The following is a 13,185-nucleotide window of genomic DNA, read 5'->3' as shown; positions in this document are numbered from 1 at the left end:
CAGATTTGTTACTTGCACTGAGCCCCAGATATCTCCTAGGTATTGAAAAAGCCTCTTTTATTATTCCAGTGGTTTTCAGTGCTCAGAAATACAGTATTTTAGTGAGAGAGAACTGCAGGGTAACTTTTATGGTCTTGTAACTGAAGTACAAATCATATTCTGTGTAATCCTCCCAGCCTTGCCCTCCCAAACAGGGGCCATTGAACTTGCAAACACCCCTCCTGTTCACTCTCATTTCACAGGGCTGCCACAGCTTAAATCTACCCCACATCTATGCAGGGTAAGTGAGGAGAAAATCAGTTTTGTTTTTCTATTTAACAAATGCCAGAGGCAGAGATGGTCTCAAACAGTGAGATTGTCTCTTTTTCTAGTAGGTGCTTCATGGCCAGAAGTCCTGCCCAGGGCTATTGGCTCTGCAAACAAGCACTGGGCAAGGTGTCAGCACCAGTTTAATCACAATCTGCAAGGGGAAATCAGAGGGGGAACAAGAGCCTCCTGTCCTTGGCCCACCAGGACTCCTTGCCATCAGGCATTGCGCATCATGGGAAGTGCAGAGCATCTGTCCTCTGCCATGTGTCACTGCGCTGCCTCTCTTCCCTGCTATCTGTGCTCAGGGTATGGCAGTCATTTTCCTGCAAGAAGGAAAGGATACCCAAATCTTCCACAGTGTGTGTCTGTGGGTACCTGCTGCAGTCCCACCCCTGTGCAGGGTGCACCATATGCTGGCTGAGGAAGCTTAACCTGGTCCAGCACCTGTGTTTGCTGTGGCACACAACAAACACCTCGAGCCGTGCCATGATTCAGAGCATAATGTGTGGGAGCCATCTGGTCCCATAGCTGAAGGAGCAAATGGAAAATCTGATGAAAGCACAAACAGTCACAATGAGAGACTGAAAAGATGTGTTGATATTCCAAGCAGAAGTCTCATTCTGTGGGGGGCAATCTCATCACCCATTGCCTCTTTCCTGTTCCTTCCTGTGGAAACCTGCTGTCAGCCAGGTTGCACTCTCAGCTCTGGGAGTGCTCACACCTTAGGGATGCTAAAAGTATGTTTCGTGTGCTTGAGCAAACCTCCCGAGACAAGAATTTGCTCAGCAGCCAGCTGTGCAGTGAGCAAGGTGTGGAAGATGCTTGCAGCACAGCACATTTTATGGAGCTTGGATTGATCCAGAACTTTGGCTGGTTTAAGATGCGCCCTCAAATGGGATTAGTCACTAATATTGTTTCACTGCTGAGCTGAATTACAGCTTATGGCTGTGACAGACTGAATGGAGTTTCACCTCAGCTTGCCTAGATATTCTCATCCCTGGAATGGAGATGTAATTGGAATGGACTGGAGCATCAGGGGAGAAACAAGGAACTCAGTGCAGTGGATGGGGTAGAGCTTGGGATGGCTTTGATGTGGCAGAGTTTGTGCATAACTTGTCCAGGACATTGGGTTGATAAAAGTGGTTTCATTGTATTTTGCAGCCAGTCTGGGTTTCCCTCATTCTGACCCTGGTTTCTGACCCGGGATGTTTGGAGGGCACAGGAAAGTCAGGGAGACAGAAGATGCCTATTTTAGTACTTCTCTGCAGGGAATGCACACGTTTCAGACAGGTACACATTTGTTTCCTCTGACACCAAATTAATGGGAATTGATGTATTGATTCTACAATTCTTCTAGAAATTGCTTCAAGTTTTGGCTTGCTTTCAAGCTGGTTAAATGCAATGTGCACACAGTTTGAGACAGCTATTTAATTATCCTAATATTAATATAGTTTTAAAAAATCGGTTCTCTGTGAAATGCAGAAGGTAAAAAGCATAGAGAGCAGCCCAGAAAGGCACTATATCCTGTGTTCATCCCACAGTGAGGGCTGCAGGGGAGGGGGGGATTCTGCCCTTCTGCCCTACTTGGGTGAGACCCCACCTGCAGAGCTGCCTCCTGCCCAGGGGAACAACAGCAGAAGGATTTAGAGCTGCTGGGGCAAGTCCAGAGGAGGCCATGGAGATGCTGAAAAGGCTGGAGCCCCTCTGCTCTGGAGCCAGGCTGGGAGAGATGGGAATGTTCAGAGAAGAGACGGCTCTGGGGAGACCTTGGAAACCCTTCCAGTGTCTAAGGGGTCTCCAAGAGAGCTGGAGAAGGATTTTGTACAAGGGCCTGGAAGGAGAGGACAAGTGGGAATGGCTTCCCGCTGCCAGAGGGCAGGGATAGATGGGATATTAGGAAGGAATTGCTCCTGTTGAGGATGGTGAGGCCTGGATCCCTGGGAGTGTCCAAGGCCAGGCTGGATGGGGCTTGGAGCAACCTGGGATCGTGGAAGATAGGGGATTGGATCTGGATGATCTTTAGGGTCCCTTCCAATCCAAACCATTCTGGGATTCTATTATTCCATTATACAATAATAACCTGAGTCAGTAATTTGTCATACTCAAGTGTTAAATCCACTGTCTTTATGACTATTCCTATATTTAACTGAATAAATATTGGCAAAGAAGTCACCTCAGGTACTCAGCTACTGCAGTTGTAGACTATGGGAACATCTCTGTGCCAGGCAGGCTCCTGGTCCTAAAAAGAGAAATATCTTGTATTAGGAATGGAGTAAGAGTCCTGTATTTTCTTTTTTTGATCACTCTGATTTTATGATCTCCCTAGGACAGTTACTTGGTGCTTTTGTATTTTGAGTGGCAACATGACTTCTCTAAATATTTGAAGTAATTTTTGTGTTTCATTTATTTTCTGGCAAAAGAGCATCAATCTGCAGTTTAAAAATAGAACATATTAAAAAAAGCATAGAACTCCAAAGCACAAAACATAGAATTTCTGGGAAAAATTCTCTTCTCATTTACACTTACGTAACTCTGGAGCAGTGTCTTCCTCTTTCTAGTTGTTACTCTGAACCTCTTTTCATCTCATTGTGTCAGAGCCACAGGATCTACCATACATGGCTAAATCAGATTTCATCACAACTGTTGCAGTCTCCTAGATGAAATTACAATCTCAAAGGAAGTACATAAAGATGCTTGGGCCTCAATATCCTAAAAATATGCTGCTGTCAGTTGTTCTCTGTTAGTAGTTTTCCATGCAAACAAAAATACCATGGTGGTGAAGAATTGCTGAACTATCTGGGGCAGAGATTTTCTCCACATGCACGAGCAGAGAATCTGCATTATTTGGCTGAGCTCCTTTATAAAAGATCACGTTCAACAGCTCTTTCTTTAAACAAAGAAAGAGTTTGCACTGAATTGTTTGATATTTATTTTGTGTAACTCTGTTCCTTGGCTGTCCATGCTATAGAAATGCTGTTAAGCTCCAAGAAGACAGATTGCCTGGGCTGGAAGCCCCAGCCCTGATCCAGGGAAGCACATGGCTTCCTTAAAATTATTAGGACAAATATAATTACTATTCAGTATATGGGGCAATTGTTTTTGGTGTTTAAAACAGGACAAAACAAAACAGGACAAACACAAAGCAGGTTTGGAAAGGAAAGCAGAACATTAGAAAAATATAATTGTTAAATAGGAAGTGGTTGACTTTCAGGAAGTAACTCCATATGCAGATTCTGCTATCCAGCGTTTCCAGTCATCATAGAATGGAAAGAAAAAGATGTCATTAGATATCCCAGTGGTCCTTTAGAAAATAACGCACCTCCCTTTCTGTGGGTATAACATTTTACTTCTCCTGTCCAACAGCTGGTGGTGTCAAAGGCCAAGTGAGCAGGATGTGGAATGCAGAGCCTGACGTTTTTCAGGGGTTGCTGAAGGCAAAACCATCTAAAACTGTAGCAGATGTTCACTTGCTTCCTGTCTGCTTATCAGCCCTGCAAAGGCACTTGGGTTTTGTGCTTGTTGTGCCAAGGGTAGCTATGGAGATCTCGTACAAGCTGTGCAATAGTGATACCCTGAAGAGCTCTTTATGTATTTATGAATGATCAAGAAAATATTATGGTTTCTAAGAACTCCATCAAAATTTTCCATATGTATATCAGTCGTTCCCCTCGCACGACACGAAAATGACAGTGTATAAAATAGCTTAAGAAATACATTTCTGTGGTGAAAATATTCATTTGGACAAGGTGTGCTCATGTTTTATACATTGTTTCTAGTACACCCTGAAATAAAGAATCGTATATCCAACCAACTGTATTTCTCCAAGGCCTTGAAAATGCTCTAGAAGAGTTTTTAACTGTCAATTTAAATATTGCTGCCACTAATCCTTTTTCTTGTACCTCAGTTCAGTTTTAATTCCTGTTTATATTCATTATGAGCTCTTGTAAATTATAACTTTAATATTAATGACTCCATGCAAGTATTAGTGCAGTGCTCCATCTATTCTAGGGCCCTGAGATAGTTTAATGAGACTGATTTTTACACTGATGCCTTTAAATTAATATGCATTCCCAATACAGTCAAGACTCAGGGCAATTAAGTTCATTACTTATTAGATAAGAGTTCTTTTTCTCCATGAAATAGAAGAAATAAAGGAATTTATTTTATGCAAATTCTAGCTGAGATGTTTTGCTTTAAAGGGTAGCAGAAAAAGATGGATTTGGAGTGGTTCCTTTGCCCATGTTGAAACTGGAAACCAAAAGTGACAGCTTGGACTTATCACTGGTAGACATGGCTATAGATATTCCTGTGGGATACAAAAGAGGAACAGTGGCTCTGTTGGTGTTTGCCACATTTCATGTAACACTGTCCAGGAAAAAGAGCACTAGGTAACCATTATTGCACTTTTAAATTGTTGATAGCATTGCAAATTCATGTTGACCTGGAAAATGCAAACAGTGGGCACAGAGTATCCCTTCTAGGGGTGATAGCCAGTGTATTGCAACATCATGGCCCATAGTCCTGGAGGAACTGAAGCCCTTTGGGACCGTTGGTTCCAGGGGAAGTAGGTGTGGACATACTTTTGAGAAAATGAGCTTCCATATGGAAGCTGGAGACCTAAAATTCAGTCACCTTCCTGTCCCCAAAGGCATGCAAGGACAAGGCAATGCATGGAACAAAAGAGAAAAGTTGTTGAAATTAAGATATCAGGACTTTATGCAAAGGGCAGACTTGCAGGCGAAGGATGATCTGAAGAATGGCAGCGATAGGAGCTGCCTGAAGCATCTGGGAAAACACAAGAATTACAAAGATGAAAGAGGAAAAGAGGGAAAAAGGGGACCCAGAAGTCAAAATTGTATGAGTTGGGAATGTGGAGAAGGTGAGCGCAATTCCGAGGGTAAGTTCCTGGAGGAGATACATTTTAAAATACATTTTAAAAGCAACATATCAGTACTATGGCTGGGTAAGGGAGTTTGAAGTGTTTGAAAATTGAGGTCACAGTATTTAGACTTAGACTGTAAGGGGTAGCACAGTTGGAAGCAGGATGGATGAGATGGTTTAACAGGGCTTCATTGTAGTCACATTAATTCAGTTTAAATAATTAATTCTCTTTTAAATTGACTCTATTCTGCACACTTGACATTTTGGAAAAGCTGCCATTGCCTGGCCTTCTGGTAAATGCTTTTGCATTTGTTTTCCATTGTTTTCTTCTTGAAAAAAAAAAATCTTTGTCACTAACAGGAACCATCAGCAACATGGAACAAATTGACTTGCCAAGGACATTTCCTCCCATCTCATTATTTATACTGGAAGTACTCTTTATTTTGCATCAAGAGTCGGAGTGTGATTTTTAAAAATTGCCATTTATTAAGGTAGTTTTGTACTTTATTATGAGTCAAATTCAAACTTGGTTATGTAAATTACTTTCTATGCATCTACACTCGGTCATACATTTTCCAAGGAGGTGATCAAGCAGTTTAATTAATAATCAATTCACAGTTCTCTGCCTACTTCATTATGTAGAGCCCCTGACTAGTGCAGGAGAGGGTCTCCCCCAGGTACAAATCAGAGCAGATACATCACCCTCCCTCTTCTGCTCTTAGCACATTGATTTTGAGCCTCAAGTGGCTGAGATTGAGTGGATCTCTAATGTTATTTGGCACAAATTGGGTTAAACAAGCAGGTTGTGTACTTTACTCTCAAGGTGATTTGGTTTGTATTTTCTCTCCTATCCTCTCTCAGCTCTTGGTTGTGGCCCAGTTGCTATGAAAGTGTTCATCTGCTCTGAACTCCCTCATAGAAGTGGCAGTGCTGTATGGCAAAGGAACACAAACATAATTTTGGGGGGAAGGTCTGTGAGGTTGGGGTTCCTTCAGGTTACCTGGAGCCAACGCTCTGAGAGCTCAGCAAAGGGCGGAGCCTGGGCTGACCTATATTCACAATGACTCACGGCCAGATTTAATGTTGTTCCTCTGTTTTGCTGGTTTCTCAGCAGTTGCTGAGGCTTTAAACAAGGGCACTCTTACCTAACCCAGTCGATGGATGAGCAGTTAGGACCCAATCTAATGCAGCCAGTATTTGTAATCATAGAAGGGCACATTCCAAAGCTGTTACAGAGGAAAAGAATTTCAGATTATTAGGAGAGGAGCTGGGCAGTAATACAGATTTTAAAAGTACCCAAGATAAAATAACAGATACTAAAAATATCTGTATTGAGATGAAATCCTCATGACTCAGTACTTGAGCCAACTTCCATTCTCTAGGAATCATCCAAACATAGGTTGTGGTGTATTGCCTTACTCCGGGCTTACACCTACACTTCAAAGATGTATCTCACACTGAAAAAGGTGAGGCTCAGGTCTGACTTTTCAGGGCAATTGCAAATTTTTAAAAATACGTTCTGTAGTTGTAGCTTTTTTTTTTTTTAATGGTGAGTTTATTTCTATCTAGAAAAAATCAAATAGAGAGGTGGACCTTGAAAGGCAAAAGCACTGACAGCAGGACCAGAGATGCATTCTTTGTGACAAGCAGGACATCACTTTTAATACCTGTGGCTCTCTAGCTAATAACTGAGGAGTAGTCAATCCAGCTTGCAAACAGAAACACGAGTGTTATTTGTTCTCTTTTTTTCCCGCATGAAGTGTTCTCCAATGCAAAACTTTGAAAGTACTGAAGATACTGTAAACACTAAAAATATTTTGAAATAAAGTAGTATTTTGAAAAGTATTCTGACATGCTGTAGAATCTCAGAAAAGCAGAAATCTGTGTTAGGAGAACTTCAGCTACAATCTGGGTCAGATTTTCAGTGCAGATGTTTCAGGTGCAGTTCCTTGGAAACTCTCCATGACAGTTGGTGAGAAGAGTGACCCAATGTTTTCTCACGTTCTGTTTGATGATGTCATGTGCAGGAAGCACTGCTTGGATTTCCACAGCAGAGTCCTGTTTAAGCTTGTTTGGGAGAAAAGATTTTGTCTCAGAGCAAACAGGGAGTTTGGCAAATCTCTTTGGTACATCTTGACTGATCTCAATTAGTTTTCAGAATTTTAATGATCTGGATTTATTTCCAGATAATTATTATTTATGTAAATTAGATGCCTTATACATAAATATGGAAATTATTCCAGAATATTAATTACAGGCTTTATGGTTCAAACACTTATTATACTAAAGGCAAATGGTGCTGGGGATTGTCTTTGAGTTTATTAATTTAGTTACTTTGTTAGTTTTATTTTAACTTGACTTACATGTGTTGGACAGTATTTCCTGAACTAAAACAAGGTGTACTGTGTGCCTGGATATATCAAAGGATATTGAAGGGTAATAAAAATCAAAATGCATCATACTGTGGTAGTAGTAAATGGAACCCAGACTTCAGAATGTTTTTGTCTAAGAATCAAATAAATGAGTTTTACTTGGAGAATCTCAGCTTAAGTGTTGTTAGCCATTTACTCAAAAATTACTTTTAAATTAATTATAATCCTTTGCACTTCTATAGCTGCTTCTCTTGAGAATCTCAGTAGTGTTCTACAAACATTAATTAAGCCTAATAGTACTCCTGAGAAGTGGTTAAGTGATAGATATACTTCACCCACCATGATATAAATAATCTCTAGAACAAAATACAAAAAATTCCAACAGCAAAACTGCACAGGAGTTTAGAGCCTGAAGTATCCCTGTCAGGCAAACTGCGGGAAAGGTTTAGCTACATGGAATACAATTGCTTGGCCTGGGCACGATTCGAAAGTGAATAGAAGTGCAAACGATAAAGAACTCTTCACTAGAGATGTCTAGTGAAGGGAAGTGGTTTTCTACCACCCCACAGCATCATGTGGTGTGGCTCTGGTGATGAATTGAATACTGATTCAGAGGAAAACTGCTGTTTGCAGAAATCACCCCCAGATGGGCCAAAGAGCAGGCATCCACATGGAACCCTTAAGGCTGATGCATGAACAGCAGGGATAGCAGTTAAGTCCTCTCACCCCTGAGGGAACAGGAGCTGCTGAAAATAGCAACAAACCAGCAGTATCAGTGTGTACATTTACAGCCCCAGACTGTTATTTTTGCTGTCGAATCTGCATGCACAATTTCCTTCCTGATATTACTCCACAAAGAGCAGCTTTTGTTATCTGGCATTACTGATGACAGCAATACTTCAACCAGGTTAGTGCTGGCACAGACAGCAAGGTGGCTTTGGTAGATGCATTAGGATTTGGGCCATCCTCGAGCAGCCCTTCTGCTGTCCTGTGCTCACAAAATGGTCTGCAAATATTTGTCTGGGAGCTTCCAGTGTCTGTGGGAAGAGCCATTCCAGAAATGTGCTCCAGCTGTACATGCTGATTGCCCGCTAACGACAGGACAAGAGGTATGGAGGCATCACTTGCTTGACAGTCCAACCCTCAGCAACACAGCCAAGCACAACTTCACCGTTTTCTCCCCGACTAACACCTCTCTTACCTTCCAAAGCTGATAGCTGCTGCCATGCTGCAGTGCCTTGTGAATAATTTTAGCAGTTGCCGAGGGAAACTTTACAACGCGCAGCCCAAGTCCTCAGATGCACACTCCGAAATCTTGAGGAAGCAAACTGGTGCTGGAAAGGGAAATGATAATGAGTTTGCATCAGATTTTTATTTATAGAAATTACTTGGAAGCAGCTGGATCTCCTCCCTGGGTACATTTTCACTCCTTTTTGTTTCCCAGCATTTCTGTGCTTTTAGGACCATGAACTCTCCCATAAATATTGGCAATACATGCTTGCTGAGAAACTCTACCTGCTGGAGAAAAAAAATCTCATTTTATCCAAGCGGAATGCCTAGATACTGCAACTAGACAATTAGACTTTATCCTTACACATACACAGTAACATTCTTTATTTGCATTTGTGAATTGAAATTCATGACACACAGGGCTCCAGTGCTTCTGCTGAGTTCATTGGTCTTTGGATCAGGGCCTGTATTTGCTTCATTTCCCCATATTTTTAGCTGCTTCAGTAATTACTCTACCTAGAGAAAGGTCTGAAAAATATTTTCCTTTTATATATATATACATATGATATTTTATTTCCTGTTTTATAATGTATAGTCAGTAGTTTCTCTGGAGTGCAAAGAGCTTTTCAGACATACTATACTTGAATCAGTAAAAGGAAGGGTGACTGCACTGTTGTACTGCTGCACCATAATATTTAAATGCTTTATTATTTCATAATCTGTCCTAGAATTTAATCATTGCAAGCAGGGATGGTCTCTTTATGTCAAAAGGGATAAATCCCAGATGTACAAATATACATGCATGAAAAAACCCATGAAGATGTTGCTTTGTTTCCAGTGTGATTCCAGCTTGCCAAAGGCTCCATTTCATTGCATAACCCTCTGGATGCAGATCCATTACTGCACCGTAAAGTGGGTTACTGGACAGGGTAAGGCAATTCATCTTCTGAAATGCAGAGTCTTGTTTTGCCAGTTATGGAGTTTATAATTATCCATTATCATTATCTCCATAGTTATTTTTACCAAGGTTACAGATAGGTCTATTTGAAAGGTATTCTGTTGGGTTCTCTTGGAGGTTCATCCTTCCCCTGTAGAGGTAAATGAGCAGTGCACACAGCACAGCCAAATGAGTTCAAAAGGCATAAAACTGGTGAGAAAATGAACAGATTAAGTCCCAAATTGCACACTTAAGAAACTGAACTAAAATTGTTTTGTTTATGGAGCCAGTCTCTACCAGGAAAAACTGCATTTTTTTTTTTTTTCCTTAAAGCACTTTTGAAGGCCCATGAATTATAAATTGTCAAGCTCATAATCCTGAGACAAAGTTTCTTAAAATCATGTCCTGGGACATCAGAGTTCTCCATTCTATTCCTGGCACTGTCACTGACCATCTGCCACTTATCCTCTGCCTTGCTTGAGTTTACCCATGTGTAAAATGCGCTTAAAATAAGCTAAACCAGACTTTGAAAATTACTTCAGTGCCACAAGCTAGAAATTTGGGGTTGTAACATGGGAAAAAATCATTCTGTGGTTGTTGGTCTGTAGAAAGCCTGCGTGTCTCTCTGGCTGCACTACGGGGGAGGCTAAATCTGGCTGCCAGGGCTCCACCCTGCACTTGAGAGGAGCAGAATCCCACATTAAGAGTGCTTGGTGCCTGTCCACCTGCACTACATGCAGTTGTTAACTTGGATAATTAGCTTACTATGCACAACTAGAATCTGATCCAACACTGACTGGAATGAATAAGCAGACTTCAGTGACTTAATGATCTTGGGCTCAGGTCTCCATGTGCAAGTAGAGATCCTTGCTCAGAGATCCCGAAAATCCCCGGGAAGGAAAAGGCTTTGTCTGACTGACACATAGACACATCTCTGTGCAATGAGCCTGGCAGGAGCTGGGCACACAGTAAATCTGTCTCTGTCTGTACAGTAGCACTATTCACTGATGCTGCTCTTTATTCACAAATAAATACAGAACTACAGTCACGATTTTTCATAGGCTCTTCCACACGTGGCTCTAGAAGAGCCTTAAAGTGGAAAACTGATGATGAGCTTCGCAGTGAGATTTGTTAGGAAAGGTGACTTGATAAAGGTGGTGACAAGCTAATAATGAAATGGAACATTGCAATTAAACGCGCTGGCAGGGAAGAAAGTGTGCCACAGCCAAGAGCACGAGCAGCAGGTAGGTCAGGGAGAGAATGCAGCAGAGGCTTGATGGAAGAGGGTGGGAAAGAGGGGGAGATGTAAGAACAAGAAAGACAGGACAGAGATAAGCACTGTTAGCTGTGATAGCAGTGTGGGGCAGAAACTACTTCAGTGTTCACATCAGGCCTTGCAGAGAGAGAAAGCCGTCCCTGACCGCAATTTGTTGACATTGACACTGTGTAATTAAATGCAGATAGTCCTAGAAGGACAGAAGTGGGGGAGGGAAACGAATTAACAGCAAAACAAAGACACCTACACAATGTTTTACTTATAAAAGAGCTGAAAAGTACAAAAACTGCCAGAAAATAAATTTAAGAATTCTGTTTCTTTAAAATGAGCTTCCATTAGAAATAGTCCAGAATATTTTAATGGTTATGAACTTAAACCCTGCAAAGTCAGCTATTCATACATCAGTACAGGGATTTTGCTCAGTATACAGGTAGCTGGAACAATACTCTCAGAAGTAGGAACAGACCCATTAATCTTGGATGTGAACGCTGAAGCCTAAAATTTATGCCTACCTGGAAAATGAGCAAGGGCAGAGAGCACAGAACAGTTTGCATATCAAAAATTACTAACACTAGCCAGAAGATGGACTTCAGTATTGCTATTTATTTGAAAAGCATATCAAGGATTAAAATATGTCATAAATTGATTTAGAAAAGTCTCTACCAGTACACCAAATATTTTAAGGACATGCTACTGAACGCAGAGTGTCTTGCTGTAGTGAACAGTGACATTCTATGTTCTTGGTCTCTCACTTACCCCACTGTGTATTGTCGGAAGAGCCAAGTTCTTTATGGGTGTGGCTAGAAATGTATTTCACGTAGAAACACAAGCAACGGGAAACGTTCTCATAGTCCCTGATACATTCCTTCCTCGGTTTGCTGCCTGTTGAGAAAAAAAAAAACAAGACAGACTCAGCTCCCAGATACCAACCCTGGCAGAACAGAGCTGTGCCTGCATGTGCAGGCTTGCACATGGGTGCTCCTGCCCAGGTAGACACTGATTTGTGTCAGCCACCACATTTCCTACATGGTGGGGTATGAGGAGCAGCATTTCTGCTATAAAGAATTTAATTAATAAAAGCATGCGGGAAAAACTGCTATTTTATACTTTTTTGCTTTTATAGTCTCCTATTTGGTCAGATTTTCAGATGGAGGAGGTGAACCGAGGGAGTAGGTCTGAACATACATGAGTATTTACAGTTCGCTTTTGATAAATTCACCGTATTTACAAATTCAGAACTTCATATGAATTTTATGTCTTTTATAACGAGCCACATCTAAACCCTCAAGCCAAACATCCGGAACTGAGGTAAGCCTGAATTCAAACTCAAAATTGTATGGTTGGAACCTACCCCTAAACAGCACTCTGGTATAAAATTTGGAAACTCAGGGTTGCAGTGGACAAGGTGCCAGAAAAGTAGTATTTATTCCTGTGTGGGTGCAGGCAGGAGGACTTGTTCTGTTGCGCTCAGCAACATCTTGACACACTGCACTAATCTTAGCTGCACGCTCTTAAAAGATTATTTTTGTCTCGGGTTCTTTTTCTAGTCTTTGATGCAACAGCCTGCTGCGGGTTACATCAAGCCTGCAGAAAATCCCTCGGTTTTCTCATCCCTTGTTTTCCAGACAGCCGGTACCTCCTCCGGGTCCAGGCGACGGGCGCCGCAGGTGAGCGAAATCCCGGCCTATTTGGGCCGGAGATTAATTTCTGTTTGAATTCAAGATGCTGTCTGGGTTAAAAGGCTGGGGTGGGGGAAGGCAGAGTCGAGCCCATAGTCTGCGCGCTGTGTTTTAGGCGCTTTCACTTCAGGCGCCCCGCTCACCCCTTCACGGCTCGGAGCCGCCGGCGCCGCGTTCCGTGAGGGGGAAGGCGGGAGCGGAGGGGCCGCGTTCCGTGAGGGGGAAGGCGGGAGCGGCGGGGCTGCGGTGCGGGGGCGAGCGCTCAGAAGGGAGCGGACGGGCGGCGGGGCACGGCCGGCTCCCCCTCCGGAGCCGCGGGACCCGGCGGGCTCCGTCCCGCGCCCGCCCCGCCGCGATCACGGGTCGCCGCCCGCCTCCCCCGCCCCGTGACAGCCAAGATGGCGGCGGAGGGGAGGGGGGATCCCGCCTGAGCCGCCCACACGGCGGGAGGCGGCGGGGGCGAGCCGGGCTCCGCTGGGATGAGATAAGGGCGCGGGCACC

At 42.8% G+C, this 13,185-nt stretch overlaps 1 protein-coding gene and 1 long non-coding RNA gene across 4 annotated transcripts in view; one reads left to right on the top strand and one right to left on the bottom strand.

Annotated features, from left to right (window-relative positions):
* Positions 1-2,485: 2,485 nt before the first annotated feature.
* LOC134049367 (uncharacterized) lies at positions 2,486-8,850 on the bottom strand. Its single transcript, XR_009933603.1, has 3 exons — positions 8,764-8,850; positions 6,336-6,416; positions 2,486-2,548 (listed from the first exon to the last, which is right to left on the bottom strand). It is a non-coding gene; the product is annotated as an uncharacterized LOC134049367 (long non-coding RNA).
* A 3,709-nt stretch (positions 8,851-12,559) lies between these two features.
* The window catches only part of DENND4A (DENN domain containing 4A), a 49,214-nt gene continuing 48,588 nt past the window's right edge, over positions 12,560-13,185 (top strand). For all 3 annotated transcript variants that reach the window (XM_062501271.1, XM_062501270.1, XM_062501272.1), the window contains exon 1: positions 12,560-12,672. The gene's annotated coding sequence lies outside the window, so the exon portion shown is untranslated. The remainder of the gene's footprint in view (positions 12,673-13,185) is intronic.

Source organism: Cinclus cinclus, chromosome 13 (assembly GCF_963662255.1).
Source record: "Cinclus cinclus chromosome 13, bCinCin1.1, whole genome shotgun sequence".
NCBI lineage: Eukaryota > Metazoa > Chordata > Aves > Passeriformes > Cinclidae > Cinclus > Cinclus cinclus.
The sequence above is the reverse complement of the archived record's forward strand: the minus strand, read 5'-3'. Positions and strand labels throughout refer to the sequence as shown.